This window comes from Lissotriton vulgaris, chromosome 4_1 (assembly GCF_964263255.1).
Source record: "Lissotriton vulgaris chromosome 4_1, aLisVul1.2, whole genome shotgun sequence".
In the NCBI taxonomy this organism is placed as follows: domain Eukaryota; kingdom Metazoa; phylum Chordata; class Amphibia; order Caudata; family Salamandridae; genus Lissotriton; species Lissotriton vulgaris.
The window spans coordinates 2,029,176,104-2,029,193,597 of NC_141691.1; positions in this window are offsets into that span (position 1 = coordinate 2,029,176,104).

Genomic DNA, 17,494 nt, shown 5'->3' on the forward strand with positions numbered 1-17,494 from the left:
GTTTATCTACTGAGTAAGAGTAGTATGGCTTTTGTGAATTCTGATGCATTTACAGGCCAACACAGTTGCTATCTATCTTCTTCCTAACATGAAAGAGGTTCATAGTATAGAGGTAAGAGGTGACAAACCTGGTTGGACAGTATATTGATGCAAGTACCAAGATTTGTAGGGTGCTTGGAATACTGATATTACATGATCTCATCTTTTGTTCTCAGAATGAGGACTTATTGTTTCGTTTGAGTACTCTACATTTCACATAGTTGGAAAGAACTTTACCCTTTTGTTTATTGACATAAAATGTTTGATTGTTGAATGCTATTGCAAGCTCTGAAAGTGGCGAAATAACAGTTTTCTTAGTTGGCGGTGCTGGTCTTTGGCGACACCACACAAATAAAATAGACATTATTACATTCAATACATCACCATGTTAATTCTCGGAAAAAGGGTATCCTCTAGTTCTTCAAATATATGTGCATGACAATTAGACACATTCTGTGCTCTTTGAAACCTATGATATACACCGCACAATATTTACCAGCAGAATTCAAGTAACAGAATCCTAGTGCAACAACAGAAATATAAAATATCAAGACTGATAAACACCGTAATGAATACTGGGCCCGGCTGGAGGTTGTACATATCTACGTTGTTTTACCCATAATGCTTTCAAGGATTTTAAGTGATTTTTACCAGTGTTTTAGTCTGTTTTCTATTTAAACCCTTATGCACTCTGTGGGTTTATCTCAAAATCTGTTCACTATGCAAGATCGAAGAAAGAAAGCAGCTTGTGCATTCTTCAGACAGAGTTGTGCCCAATCATTAGGGTTACAATTGGCCAATATTCTAATGACATGGTTTGTACAAAGGCCGATTAAAAGTTTGGGAAAATCATCAACACCTGGTAATTTTTCTCTTTTCCAAATTAAAACTTAAAATATAAAAATCAAGATTGGGTCAACTGCATAAAGTATTCCTAACATTTTATAGATTGAAGGAAAAAAAGACACAGAGGGAAGCCCGTCTCACCACTGTGCCTGTTGACTTGGGGAAAAGGAGGACCAGGACTATTGGTCCCAGCCCCCCCTGCGGCCGTTGCCGCCAACGTCACACTGTTCGCGACTGGAGGTGCTTAAAGAGGATTGCGGGCTCCCGCAGCGCGGGCGTGCCCTGGCCTCGCCCGGGCGAAGTCCATGTGAAGGGGCGCGTCCTTCTGCACCCGTCAGAGCCTGGAAGAGGCTGGGCTGGACCCCTTCCTTCGTAACGTGTAGGGTTTAGTGGAACAAGAGTCCCGGGCTCGATTAATAAGATGGGGAAACAGAAAACGACGACTATAAGCAACAGAGGTGAGCCCATGAATACTTTAGACTCCTTTCTCTTTAGAGCTACTGATGCACTTGAAAAGGAGATTTCATTTGTTGAACGAAGGCTATCTATTGGGGGCAGGTGTTTTGATTGCCGGATATGAGTCTACAAATAGGGAGGAACATATGTTAATAACAGGCTCACAAGTTATAATCCCAGAGCCTCCTACTACCCGGCCCAAACGCATGATCTCCCGCATAACCCCCCTTTACCCCCCCCTTCGGGTACATCTGAATCACCCCCGAAGAAGAAGAAAGAAGGGTGATGCAAACAAAAGGAACAATTGTTACACAACAAGAATTAAATGTTTCTCACCCATTTTCTATGGATGTAGTAATTTTAAAGATAGAGCAGTCAATTACTGTTTTACTGCAAGCATTGACAGACAGACTGACTAGAATTGAGACAAAAATGGAATCTAGCCCATTTGCAGGGGGAGTTCGTATCGAAGACCGTATTGGATGTCACGTGAACTATCCAGCTATATAGATATCGGGCAGAAATATGATCCATGGTGCCATTAACCCAGGGAAAAATGGTATAGACCCCACCCAGCCGCAACATGTTCCTCAAAAGACTAACTCTCTGGCCCGAAAGTAACCACCACCAATAACATTGGTAACTCACGGCAGAGAAAAGTTAAGGAGCGATGGTTTGAGCGCCGCACAAGATGGCAGCATAACTGCGGAGCTCTGTCCCTGAACTCTGAAACCGGACCCCAAATACCGGTCATTTCGGGCAGTTATTACCTGTGATGCCAGTTCACCCTTTTTAGGGGATGAGGTGAGCTGCAAAACATTGTTTTTTCTTTCCTTTAAGCCAATCTAAGCCCTAAAATTCAGTGCGAATCGGCCCATTTGTATACAGCCATCATTTTGTTTTTTCCTCATTCGCGCCTTTGCCGTTTTTTACACGCAATGGCTCTCACAACTGCTTTTTTCTTCAGGACCCCTTTTTAAAAATTGCTCTTTCTTAAAAGGATATTTCCACAATCTAGTTTCATTGTTCCGTCAGGATGTTCTCCAGTATATCTCCCCTTCAACTTCCTCTCCTCTCTTCATGGTTCTGAAAAGTCGCCATTTTGTTCACGGGGAGCAACTGTATTTTCCTTCATGACTCAGAGCTTATTCCTTGCTACGTATTTTCACTTTTGAGTCCTCTTTCACCTTCAAACTTCTCCTTCACTGGCTCATAATCTGCTTTTTAACTTACTTCTAGCATTGAGTATTCAGTTTCCTTTCCCTGACCATTTCACCTCACCTTTATGGGGAAATTGCGGAACCTCAAACTTTCTACTTCTGTTAAATCTGTTACCTGCTCAGACTCTGACTCAACCCTTCAAGGCATGGAGGAAATCCCTTCACAGAAATCTGATTCTGCACTTGCTGCAATTCCGAAAATGCAGCCTTCAAGTAAACTTCCAACAACTGCGTCAACAAACTTCTAAAGAAGAATCCTCCTTCCCCAGGTGCTTCTTCGGCTTCTGCGTCTATGGATTTAATTCTAGAGGAAATGTGGGCACTCAAACCATTCATGGAAGAAACCACTAAGACTTTACAATTTTTACATGATAAATGGTCCTCTTTGGAATCCTGTGTGCTCCTTGTGGAACAATCAACAGAATTTCTTCAGACATCATGTTCCCGGATTTCATCTCTGGAGGCGGATATTTCACTCCTTAAGAGACAATCTCAGGAAAAACCTTAGACTGTATGGACTTCCGGAACACATTGAAGGATCAAATCCCACCGACTTTTTTCAATCCTTTCTGCCAAAAAATTTCGATCTACCTGCTTCTTCTAATTTTAATATTCAACAAGCACATAGACTGGGTCCGAACGTATCTACCAAACCCAGAGGTGTCATCATGCTATTCCTACAATATACTGACCTTCTCCAAGTTTTGTCAGCTGCCAAGTCTAAAAAGCAGATCGTCTGGGAGGGTCACCGTCTATTCCTCTCACAGGATGTGGCTAAGGCAACAGCAGATCGCCGGAAAAAGTTTTTAGATATGCACCCCCAGTTACGTGCTTTTAATGCCAGATTTGGATCGCTTAATCCCTGCCTCTTCAAGGTTACCTACGAAGATAAGACTACGACATTTAAAGATCCACTGGTTTTGCAAGAATTTCTTCGCCAGCAAGGAAATGACGTCATGGACACTTCAAGAAATGTTTAATTGCCAGTTTTAACTTTGGCTTCTTAGTTGTTTCTTGTCCTATTTCTTTCCATATGTGCTCCCCTATATACATTTCTACTTACATTCCTGTATGGTTACACAGCATATGTCTTTCGTTTTCTTGATTAATCTTTTTCTCTTCCCAATTCTCTACAGGTGTGCTCCCTTCCTATTCACCCCGATGTTTCCCATAAGTCATGTGAAGTGCTGTATTTCATCAGATGTTCGGTGATGTTTGCTCTCGTTGTTGTCGTCCTCTTCTGGCGTTGTCACCCCCATTTTTTGTTCTGTATCTGTAGGTATGTTTTTCAGTCGTCTGTTTTTGACTTGTACTGTCTTCTGTTGTAGTATTTTCTTCTCTTTCCTTTAGCTTTTTCTCTTTTTCTCTCTTTTCTGCATTCTTTGGCTTTCTCTCTATCTTTTTTTTTCTAATCTATGCTCAGACTTGCATTTTCTTTTTCTCTACATTCATGCTCCTACTTTTTTATATCTTATTTTTTCTCAACAATCTTTCTTTTTTGACCTGGTAAGCGTAATGTAGACTCATATTTCTTCTCTGTTTCACTTTCCGGGTTGTCACTTGGAACATTAAGGGTTTAAATAACCCAATTAAAAGGCAACGGGTATTATCCCATTTAGCCAGACATAATGCTGATGTGGCCCTTCTCCAGGAATCCCATCTTTCGGAGGCTGAAGCCTCCAAACCTAAACATTGTTGGGTGGGACATGTATTCAATTCCCCTGCTGCGGGTAAGAAAATTGGAGTTGTGATTTTATGCCATAAAAAGTTAAATGTTTTTACTGTTTCTCAAGAATGCGATGTTGATGGTCGTTGGGTGCTTGTTAAACTAAATATAGATAAGATTCCTATTGTTATTTTTAATGTTTATGCTTCTACTGGTGTTGATAAATCTTTTTAGCCTGCTATTTCGGAAACATTGGTTACACTTAATAATGATTACATTATTTCTGGTGGTGACTGTAACCAAATTCTTGATCCTATCTCAGACAGAAATTCCAAAGTAAATTTTTCCACCTCTAAAATAAACTCTCAATTTACTGCCTCCATTCATCATAATGCTCTAGTAGATATTTGGAGATTATGTCACCCCGACCTGAGAGAATATAGTTTTTACTCTCCTTCCCATCACTCACAATTGCGTATTGATTATCTTTTTCTAAGTAAATCCCTAGCTCAACTTGCCATTCATTCTTATATAGGATCTATTTTAATTTCAGATCATGCACCTGTTTTTGTTGATATTGATCTCATTCCCTTTTCTCTCTTAAGGACCTTATTGATGCCAAATTTACTTTTAATTAATTTACCATGAATGCTGCCTTGAATTTTTTATTAAAATATAACTCCCGTTATTATGGTGGTCAGAATAAAATGGGGAAATTATTAGCCAATTATCTTAAAATACAAAAAGAAAGAACAAAAATGGAATCTATTCAAGGACCTACTAGTGTTTCCTTATTTAAAGACAAAGATATTCTAGATGAATTTGTCACTTTCTATAAAAATCTTTATACTCCTGTAATTTGTCCTGATTCGGCCGATCTTCTTTCCTATTTTCAAAATATTCCCCCACTTCCTTCCGATCACGTGGACTTTGGGTCCCTAGAATCTGGCATTTCCTTGCAGAAATCTCTCATAGTGTCTCAGTGTTACGGCATGGAAAAGCTCCTGATCCTGATGGCTTTACCATTGAATTTTACATTTTGCTTCCCTTCTCTTACCAAAACTATTACTTTTATTTCAATCCTTTTTTTACTCCGGCTCTTCCCGTGGTACGTTTCAAGAAGCTCTGATTTGTTTAATCCCAAAGATGATAAAGATCATTCTCTATGCACAAATTATCGCCCTATTTCTTTGGTAATACTGATTTAAACATTTTTGCCAAAATGTTGGCTCTTAGGATGGATCCAATCAGGTTTTGTTAAAGGACGATTCTCTTCTGACAATGCACGCGTCTTTTTCAATATTTTAAGTAAGGCTCCCTTGCCTACTCATCCTTTGGCCGCTATCTCTCTAGATGCTGAGAAAGCATTCAATAGGTTAGGTTGGGATTTTATGTTTCAGGCTCTCAAGTAGGCAGGCTTTCCACCTAAATTTATTTCTCTTATTTCTTTACTCTAATCGGGCCTCTGGCGTAAATTTATGCAAATGGTACGGTTTCAGATAATTTTCCTTTACAGAGAGGTGTCAGACAAGGTTGTCCATTGTCTCCTTTATTATTTGTTTTAACTTTAGAGCCCTTTCTCACTAAAATTCGACAGGATGATAATATCTCTGGTTTTCATTTCTGTCTCCAACAAGTTAAGCTTTCGGTTTACGCTGATGACATTCTTTTATACTGTTCTGATCACAATCTTCTGTTCCTTTCTGCTTGCTACTAGGCCTCTTCCTTTTCCAAAGTTTCTGGGTATCGGCTTAACGTCGATAAATGTGAAATTCTGCCTTTAAACCCTCTTTGTCAAAAACATCTTTTTGAACATTCTGATTTCTCTTGCAACCATCAAAGATCAACTATTTGGGAATTTGGTTTGCTCTTCTCTTGTCTGATACTCTTAAAATAAACTTGAACATATATCCAAATAATTGAATGTCGCCATTACCCGATGGAACTCTTTCTCTCTTGGTGGGGCCGTCTCGACTCCGTTAAAATGATGCTAGCACCACTTATAGTATACACCATTTCTATGATCCCTATTCATATTCACGATCATTATTTTAAGAAAATTGATTCTACTCTACTTAAATTTCTGTGAAAAGGTAAACATTCCCATACAGCCCATGCTACCTTGAAGTAGGATAAGTCTTTTGGTGGCCCTGATTTTAAAACTTATCATAGAGCTTTCGCCTTGAAACAGGCTACACATTGGCTTTTGACTGATCTTCCCTTTTTTCCTTCTCTCTGGCTTAAACTAGAATCTTCCTTTTTTACTCCCTTTGAGTTTTGCGAAATCCTATCCTTTACATCTAACATGGCCTCTCTTTGTACCCCTATCATTTTCCACTCTCGTAATCTCCTTATTCCTTTTTTATCCTCCTCTTACCCATCTATCCATTCCACTCATGTACAGCCTATTTGGCATCAGAAACACCTTAATATTCATAATCGCTCCATATTCTGGAAGACTTGGTATTCCCAAGGTCTGAGATGGATTTCCCAACTTATTTCTCATAATAAACCTCTTCCCTTCACTGATCTTCAATCTAATTTTCCTTACCTTCTTCTTCTCGTTCACAGTAAAATTCACTTTGTCTTATTCTTGTTCAATATCTTCAATCACTACCTATTGCTAAAGACATTCCCAATACACTTCAACCTATAGAATCTGCATTGGATCATTCCCCTTCCGCTTCTTTTCTCTATAAATCTATTCAATTTTCAGTAGTCAATGCTAAATCTAAGAGTGAGTTAGCCTGGGAAAAAGACTTTCCACAGTATTGGTCAATTCCCTTTTGGGACAAGATTTGGTCGAAACTGCATAAAACGCTGCTGATTTAAAACATATGCTATTTGAATGCCCCCCTATACTCCAGTTTTTGAAAAAAAATGTTACATTTCACTCTCCCTTCTCCATTACTAACATTTTTCTAGGCTCTCTCTCTCCTATCTACCCTCAATCTTAGCAACATTACACGCTTATAGACCTTTTGATACTATTGCCTTTCATCTCATTACCTCCAATTGGAAACAGGCTAAGAATGTCACCTTTCACTCTTGGTGGAATGCGGTTTAATTTCACCACTACCTTGACACAAACTATGTCGCTCCCATTTCCCTGGCAATCAAACTAGATCTCCTGTGGCTCCCCATGGCAAATTATCTGTCTTTAGTTGTTCCCCCGACACATTCTTCTCAAACTAGATCAGATGAGGTTCAAAAACCACCATGATTCTTCCAATGCCTTTTTATCATTTTCACTCTCTAATTATCAGTTATTTGTTGAGTATTGTTATGCTTACGATGTTGTTTCTTTATGCATAGTTTGAATGATATTTTCCTATGTTTTTCCTTGATGTTTGTAATACTTTTCTCAGTTTATTTTTTTACTGTATAATTTATACAGTTGCATCATTTTGACTGTTTCTTCAGTTTCTGTTCTCTTGATTTCAATGAACTCAAACTTAAAAAAAAAAGAAAAGTTAAGGATACCACCCAACCCCCTGAAAGACTTGAGATAAGATCACACCAAAGGACAGGACTGGCCAAAGGCTACCAAAATGTTAATCACACAACACTAACACTCCGCCCGGCAGTATGCTCATATGTTGTAATATTAACAAACGGCCCGAAATTAAACAACTCACAAGTGGAGACAGCTGAACAATTGATGTCTAAAGCAAGTTTTTGGTTCAAACAAATAGTAGGGGGTCATAAAGCAATGTTGCCAGATATCTTAATGGCCAGAAGAGTGGGTTGGGTGGGGGACTCAGAGAAAGATATTGAAGGTGATTGTGTTGTGGTTCATTTTAATTTGTCCCAATTGGTACGCCAACTATTTCAAATATTACCTACTGCAACAACATTGCTTACTCAGATTTCTGCCTTACCATTGGGTTATTCCTATAAACCCAACATATTGGGGCAGCAAGGCAAACAATCCCCATTATTGGATTTGGCTACTCCTTCGTTTACCTCACCCCAATACCCTAAGGGCCTGTTCTCTGCCCTTCTTCTTACATATAACAGATTTCATGGAGGGTTGAGATTGACACGAGCTGAGCAAGAGTGTTTCTACTCCTGTTTGAAACTCACCTTTACGGGTTCTGACACACAATTGCCCGTAACTGAAATATCAGCGCAATTTAAAGGAATCCCATTTATGTCATGGAATATTGCTGGACTAGGCAGAGAAATTCAGGACTCTGATTAGATAAACATCATAACTACATAGAAACTTGGGAGGTCGAGCAGATGGACCTGTATGGCTATTGCTCATTCTATACTACTGCCCTCCCTTCAACTTAAGGCAGAGCTAGGGGAGGGATGTTAACCCTGTTAGAAAACACTCTACAGGTAGAAGCTATCTCATTTATAATGTTTCTCCTTTTTTCACTTATTATTCTTAAAAACTCCAGATGAAGACATTATTGTTTTAGTTTATCTCTATAATAATAACTTTTCAGGTGACATGAGAGAAGTGTAGACCAGGTGGAGATAGATATTAACAAATGCACTAGCACTTTAAAAATCACCCCAAAAATACTTTGGATGGGTGATTTTAATGCACATTGTTGTCAGCTATCAAACTCAAAAGCATCCAGTTTTAAGGGGACCCCCTCTATAATTTTAACCATAATCAGTATGGAGAATACATTAATAGACTTCTGGTGAGTTTATAACCTAGAGATCTGTAACCTGATTGACACTTGCTCTTATATGTTGCATAACACGTTTGGTACGCCGTCCTAAGGTAGTAAAATTGATTACATAATTGCAGCGGAACTTCTTAGAGAATTCATCTCTGACTGTGACATTCTTAATATTAATTTTAGTGATCACGCTGCGATTACAGGAAAATTGAAATAGGCAGGTATTCATGCAGAGCAGAAGAGGCACATTAAGCCTGTGATTGCAAAAGCTAATAGGATAACACTTAGGGCCTCATTACGATTGCGGTGAATCCGCATACTCTGGGCCGGCGGTGGCTTCTGCCGGTCCGTGGCGGACACACAAATGACCCCCAACCTGATTAGGATGGCTGGGGGGTCATTTTTACGTCCGCTGCTTTTCCGCTGCGGTCACCTTCCGACTGCGGCGGAAAAGCTCTAACATGGCTGGCGGTGTCTATCAGACACCGCCAACCATATTAGGATGGTGTGACAGACATGCTTTTCCGAGCGGCTTTTCCGCGGCGGGAAAGCATACAGACTTTCACTTTGGGGGCCCGAAGCGGGCCCCCTGGGTGAAGGTGGGTGGGGGGTGCACATGGGGGGTACCTATGGTACCTCCCTGCATTTGCATGCACACAGAAGCAGGCACTGCGCGGTGCCTGCCGCTTTTTGCATGAAAATACGATGCATGCATTTTCAGCCTTGCGGCGGGTGCAGCTCACATCCTAATCTGCACAGAGGGGCTGGTGCTGCCCCTGCGGACGGTCCCTCCTACACTGAGGTGGCGGACGGACGCAGGTCCGTCCCCCATCCTAATGAGGGCCTAAAATGTGCCCTAGCAGATAAAGCATCACAAATAATTAAAAAAAGACTGATAGACATTTTAACATGCTTAGAACCTGCCTCTAACCCATTCCAAATGACCACAACATTTGAGGTCGTATTAGCTGAGGTTAGACACCTTCTATCTTGTAAGAAATCGATGACCCTACCAGCAGGACCTAGATGGGTTGATCATGCGTGTACGAAATCACTAACCACTTTGCACCAGACCCAAAACTCTAGTGAAGTAACTCTGTTTCCAATATAATGAGGCCAGGAAAAAAAAGAATTAAAATCTTGAAGGAGGACTCATGTGAAAAACTTTACCAAGCAGCTGTTACAGAAAATTCCAAGGATTTTTGGAGCATCGTTAATGCCCCCTTCCTCAAATCACCATCAGTTCCTACATTGGACTGTCATGGTGATGAGAAATGCTATGTCGGCTATTTTTCCCGTATATTTGATCCTAACATGGAAGGGGTGTTAACACAGAATGTTCCCATGACCCCTTTCAATGATCCACCACTGGTCTGGTGGATCATTGAGAGAAGCCCTAACCCAGTGCTCCATTAACAAAGCGCCGGGACCGGATTGTACTCCCATAGATTTCTTTGTTGATCAGCCAGATCTGTGTGGTCCTGTGCTGACAAATGTTTTTAATGCAATTGCAAAATTGGGCAAACAAGATTCATGGAAGAAATCAATTTTGATACCAATTCATAAGAAGAGGGACAAATCCGAACCTAAATGTTAGAGACCCATAGCCTTCTTGTACAGCACGGCCAAACTCATGGGAAGGGTTTTACTGAAAGTATGGGCAACCAAAAGCAATGTTCTAATTCCGGTCTAAAATGGTTTTAAAAGGGGTATGGGTACCCAAGACCAGTGTCTTAATCATATCCTGCTAATTGCTGAGTACACTTAAGCAAAGTCTGGCAGATTATACCTGCCGTTCATGGATCTGTCTGCAGCCTTTGACTGCGTGGCACATGAACACCTATGGCGAATAATGGAGGAAATGGGCATAGATGGGCCGATCATATTGTTCATCAGGCAGCTTTGTTCATCAGCAATGGCCTACGGGAGAGAGTGCACCAGGGCATTCCCAATTAACAGAGGAGGCCGCTGGGGTGCCGTACTTGTACGATTTCATTTTTCTGTCTACACTAATGGGGTGGAAGAACCCCTGATGGATTCCACTCTAGACGTCCCAAAAATTAACAACATTCCCACACCAATCCTCCTATATGCTGATGATGCAGTGTTAAATGCCCGTACGGGTTTGGCCCTACAAAAGTTACTAATCACCTATGTAACTTACATGCAAAAATTAGGGCTAAAAATAAATGAGTCAAAATCTTTCATTTTAACCTGTGGAAGGAAGGATGAGATGGTTCCAAGTGTTTATATTTCTGGGTAAAAAATAGCCCACACCAATACCTTTTGCATACCTAGGGGTAACATTTGATAGGCAGCTATCATGGTTCCATATGCACGCTATTAGGGGACTATCATTAGAGAGAAGCATCATTGCTTTCTATTCTCTGATCAAAAAATTTGGGGCGAAGCCTATTGACATGGTAAGAAAGGTATACGCAGCTAATTCAGCGTCAGTAGCATCTTATGGAGCAGGTATATGGAGTCATACTAATTTATCTGCTCTACAAGTAATAGAGGACATTTGTGAGAAAAAGCTAATGGGCCTTTCCATAAACTTTACTATCCATACAGAACTGGAGGTCCCATATCTGTTTGACACAATCTCTGCGGCACCCTTAATTTTGTGGCATTCCATCTGGAAAAGGGAGTCTATTCAGACTTCCCCAAACCTAATTGAATAGTGTTTATCCATGGAAATGCACAAAGAATTCCATGGATTTCATATATTAAATCAACCTTCTCCACTTTAGGCTTGGAACACCTATTTACTAAACCCCAGGGATTGCCTGAGCATCTCAAGGCAGGAGGTAAAATCTTGTTTTTTAAAACAAAATCAGATGCCAGACTACAAACACACTGTACAAAGGTATTGGTGAAACTATATCTTGAAGCTCCGAAGCCTGAGGCAGGGATAATGTCATACCTATGCACTGTATCAAATGAACGTCAGATTTATTTTAATCAGATTCTGAATAAATCATATTCCTAGCATGCTCGCACATCCCCTAGGCATCTACTCCATACATGGATTACCCTAATGTCCCTGTGACAATTCAACTGAACAATCAAATTTACATATTTTTTTCTTCTGTAAATTTTATATGGACCCCGTAAAAGATGAATTCTCCCCTTGATGTGCACATCTTGTATCAAACAATGTCGCGCTACAATGCTTTTTTTAAAATCCCTGCCTAACCCCATGGTTTGTTTATCAGTAACTTCTTTTTAACTCACTCATGGAAAATCAGGCGGCAGTACAACATCACTAAATGAATTTTAAATCGTTTTTTAATTAATCCTGCTATTACTCTGCTTTGCTATTTCTACTCACACTGATATGTACTGCACTCTGTTTCTGCACTGATTGATTTATGTTTTTTTTTTAATTGTATTGTGTCTTTTGCTGTTTTTAAACGGTATCCATCTGTACTTTTATGATCTTATATTATAGTTATCGAATAAAGTAATTGACTGACTGACTGACACTGAGGATTTTAATAAATCTATTATTTCAAAGTTCACTACAGGCAATGACAGAATTTTAAAACATAAAAAAATGCCCAGTATGTTTCTATGAAGAATGAAGCAAACAAAAAAAGATGATGGCTGTAGTGCTGAAACTTTTCAGACACGCACCCCCAGTCGCAGATCTGTGTTGAATCCATCATCGTTCTTTAGCTCACTTTGCCTCCCTAGTGTGCAAATAACATTGAAATGAAACCTGAAGTATAAACCCTTTTAGCAGATCTATATTTCTTTTGTTAATGACTTGTTCTCCCTGTCTGAAGTGAGCTTCTACCTTTCACCACATCCATCTATGTAGCAAATGTGTAAATAAAGCTAGAAAGGGAAACCCTGGAAACCACATTGTATCCTTATGTACATCATTCTTTCGTTCTTTCATACCAATATATCATAGAGCCTTAGGTTTAATCCCAAATATATTTGCCAACTAAAATGTAAAGTTTACAATATTTTTTATTAAAAAAGATATTATCTTTTATACCAGTTTTAAAATTTCAGAAATATTCCTGAAAACATGTACATCAACAAGACATTATAAAATACAATATATGGCATAAAAACAATTAGTCCTACAAATTTCATTACAAAAAGCATTTACGAAAAAACATTTCCAAAATAACACAAAACCACAATTGATCCTAGTTCCCCCTTTGTTAAGCAATTCTAATGCTTTTGTTAAACCTTGCTGAGATCCAATAGCCCTCTATCTTTTGTGTAAGACCTACAGTACCAGACTTTCTGATTATCTGAGGCCTCCTAGGCTTTGTTTGGATTCTATACATGAAACAAGTGCAAATGTATAACTGTCTGACATGTGTTAGATCCTCTACCTGACTCCTGTAAGACACACAGCATTGTTTGCTGAAAGGCAATCTAAGAGCCAGAGAACTTGCCTCTCCCAGGGACCTTCACAAGTTGGCGTGTGAGCACACTGCGATACTATATAACTGCATCACTTTAAGATTGGCTTCCATCAGAGCAAACCCATCATATTGAAGAAATGAAGGTGCTCTGCAGGACTCTTCTGGCTGCAGACCTGCTTTTTGGACAAGGTAAGTTCTCTAACAGGAATTACATTTTGGTCCAGTAACAATAAGACAGTTTAGTAGGCTAATGTTGCTTTCACTGCCATGGTCTTGCATAAACCACTGGTGGAAAAATCACACCCACGTAGTCTTTCATCTCGCTAAGCTGGATAAAAAGGGTGGCATTGTGGTTTGTAGAATCTGGTATGATGGGTACATGTGATAGAGAACTATGTAAGAAGCAGTTTTTTACTATTATAACCTCTCAGGACTGGTTGGCTTATTTCATTTCTTTGCTTATTTTAGCAATTTCATATAGCATGTACCACACCCCCAGGATGTTGGAGGGCTATACAGAGTTGAGTAAGTATCAGTTTCTTACTAACAGGCATATAGTGGAAAGTAGAGTCAGAAGCCATAAATGAAAGGGCTGGCTATATTTTAAAAAAGAGAAACATGTTAAAACCAGAGGGACAGTGAGCAGTGTGTGCATAATTCAGATTTGTAAATGGTGTCTGAGAGTTCAATAGCCTAAGTAAAGTAGTTCTTTGTTTTCACAGAAGGCAGTTACGAAATGGGTTGAGCCAGTGCTTAATTTGAGGCAGTGGCTTCCAGTGCTCGGCACCAGCATTTAATGGCCAACACCAGCCAGTGGTGCTCTTAGTCTAATTTGAATTGAACAGTTGTTCATTAATGCAATTTACATTACAATGACTAATGCCTGCTCCCAAGCCACTTTTTATAACTTTGGGGGCCTAGAATAGTCTGAGTTGTCTCACTTGTAGGAGTGTGTTGGTTAGTAGTTGTGTTGGTACTGTCACAGGCAAAGGCCCAGACACCTATTTTTTTGTTTTAATTACGTACTGGGTTTCGCTGTATATCATTTGGGATTGGGTTCCAGATATTCTGAGCACTCCCTATAAGGAATTGTTGTTTTCTCAAATAGGAGTATTTTCCAGAGAAGGGAGTCCATAGTTAAGAGGGATTTGCAAGTTCAATAGGTTAGATTTATTTTTTCACTTGGCACTTGGGTGTCTCTGCATGAAGAACTTTGAGCACAATACAGCCTAGCCTGAAGTTGCTTCTTGGTTCGATGTGTAGACACTGCAGGGTGACATGAAGAGGGGTGACATGGCCAAGGTGTTTAATTTCTGACTCTAATTATGTTGAAGTGTAGAAGGCTGCTTTTAGTGAAGCATTGCGTTTATGGCATACCTGTTAAGATGAAGCTCTCATAGTTGAGAGTGCTAATGAATAAAAGTCCCATTTAGGAATGAAGGGCCTGAAGCTATTGAGATGTCTTAGCTGACGTTGGGCAGTTCTTGCTTGACAGAAAAGTGAGTCTGTATGTTGATTTTTTTATCCAGGCTAAAGCAGAGAGATTGTGTGCAGTTATTGAGCAACCGTTTTAAGTTTATGTGTTTGGTGAGATTAGTCAAGATTGAACTGGGGTGGATTCATGCAGAGGTGTGACAGAAAGGGGTTCAGTGTAAGATGATGATCTAATATCTATGATAGGATGTATAGTAGAATTGTTTGGCAGCACACATAGAAAAAGAAATATACCTCTAAGGATTGTTTTTGTGCAAGAAGGTTTTGAAGGAGCTTCTAGCACTAAAGCACACCATGAGCAGCACAACTTCCTATTTCCACTGTTTGAGGGGACTAAGCTGAATTTTGCAGAGTTTTTTAACTCTGCTGAAATCCACAGAGTCAACTTCTGCAAGTTCGGTATTCGGTATGTGGATTTATGGTATAAATAAGGAAGCATTCAGCTCTGCAAAGACAGTAAATGGCTTACTCCCAAAGTATTGAATCCACAAATATCGTGGGACATAAATATCAAGTCAAACATATTGATCACAAAAATATTGTTGTCATATAATTATTGTATGAATAACAAACATTTTGAAAAAAATATATTGTTATGCACTAATACAAAAATATTACATATATAAACACACTAAACAATAAATAAACAGTAATTTAATGTAAATGAATATGTATTAATTCATTTTAATTATATATACATTTTAACCTTGCTGAACAAAACTCATATAAATATATATATACACTGAAAAAAACATAGGTTATACACTATATATAGTTAGGAATTAGCCTTTAAAAAACCAATGAAATTCACTAAAAAAACCATAGGTTTTAGGCCTTATATAGTTAGGAATTAACATATAAAAACCATTGAAATTCCTCCTGTATAGTTAGCTGGACATTTTATTGACATAAAACCCAATGAAATTCCATATATAGTTAGTTGCAATAACTATATATCGCGCACCCGCAATCCACTGCTGATGATGTCACATATTACATCATTCATGACATGGTCAGTGACATCACTGATGACATCATCCAGTGACTGTGTGTTTCTATAAAGTTTAAATATGTTTTACATATTGAAGAATGAGTGGATGTATAAGTTTCTGGATGAAGGATTTAGTAGGTGCGTGACTGACTGAGCGAGTGAATGAATGTGTCTTACTGAATGCATGGGTTAATGACTAAACTGTCTGAAAGTGTGCATCAATATATCTGTTGTTGTGCAAGCTGCTGCATGTGTTGATCAGTAGCTATATGAGTGGCTATATAGCTTATTGATTGGTTGCCCAAGTATTTGTATGGAAGACTGAGTGTGTGTGTAACTGGCTGGGAGGCAAGTGACTCTGTGCAGATCAATGTGTACTTGTATCAGTAATTGTATAAGAGAGTAAGTATGTGTTAGTATATGTTTGAAAAAGTAAGGTGTCCTGTGTTTAACTGTATAGATGAGGAAATCGAAGTGTGATTGATTCTTTACAGGACTGACTAGGTGTGTGAGTAACTCCATGGATGAGTGGCAGTGTGTGAGTGTCTGCATAGGTGTATGAGTGCATATGACAGTGTTGTAATAATGAGTGACTGTATGTACGAGTGATTGTATGGGTGAATGAGTGAATGTGTGCATAGACGTAGGAATCAGTGAGTGCGTATGTAGTAAGTGGTATTGGTGTGTCATGATGTCATCAGTGATGTCATTTGAGATGTCATCAGTTATGTCATCAGTGATGTCATTTGAGATGTCATCAGTGATGTCATCAGTGATGTCACTGACCATGTCATGAATGATGTAATATGTGACATCATCAGCAGTGGATTGCGGGTGCGCGATATATAGTTATTGCAACTAACTATATATGGAATTTCATTGGGTTTTATGTCAATAAAATGTCCAGCTAACTATATAGGAGGAATTTCAATGGTTTTTTATATGTTAATTCCTAACTATATAAGGCCTAAAACCTATGTTTTTTTTAGTGAATTTCATTGGTTTTTTAAAGGCTAATTCCTAACTATATATAGTGTATAACCTATGGTTTTTTCAGTGAATTTCATTGGTTTTTTAAAAGCTAATATATATATATATATATATATATATATATATATATATATATATATATAAGGCCAGAAACCTATGGTTTTTTCAGTGAATTTACAAGGTTTTGAAAATGCTAATTCTATTAGCGCATAACGTTTAAATATGTTAATATCCTTGTGGGACCACGTGAGCATCCCTAGGGATCTGATTTTTGATGCATGAACGATGGTTGGATGCATGATGGATGAATGATTGTTGGGTGGATGCATGGATGGATGCATGCATGATAGATGGGTGAATGGATGCATGAATGATGGATGGATGCAGGATGGATGGATGGGTGGGTGGATGGATGGGGTGCATGAATGGTGGGTGAGAGGGTGGCTGGGTATTGGATGGATGCATGATTTTTGGCTGGAAGATGGATGGATGGCTGGTGGATGCATGATGGATGAATGATTGTTGGGTGGATGCATGATGGGTGAATGCATGATGGGTGGGTGTATGAATGAATGCTGGGTGGATGCATGATGGTTGGATGCAGGGTGGATGGATGGATGCATGGGTGGATGCATGTTGAGTGGATAGCTGGATGGATGGGTGGATGCATGTATGCATGAATGAATGAATAATGGATGGATGTATGATGGCTGGATGGGTGGCTGGATGGTGGACTGTGTGAGTGGTGGGTGAGCAGT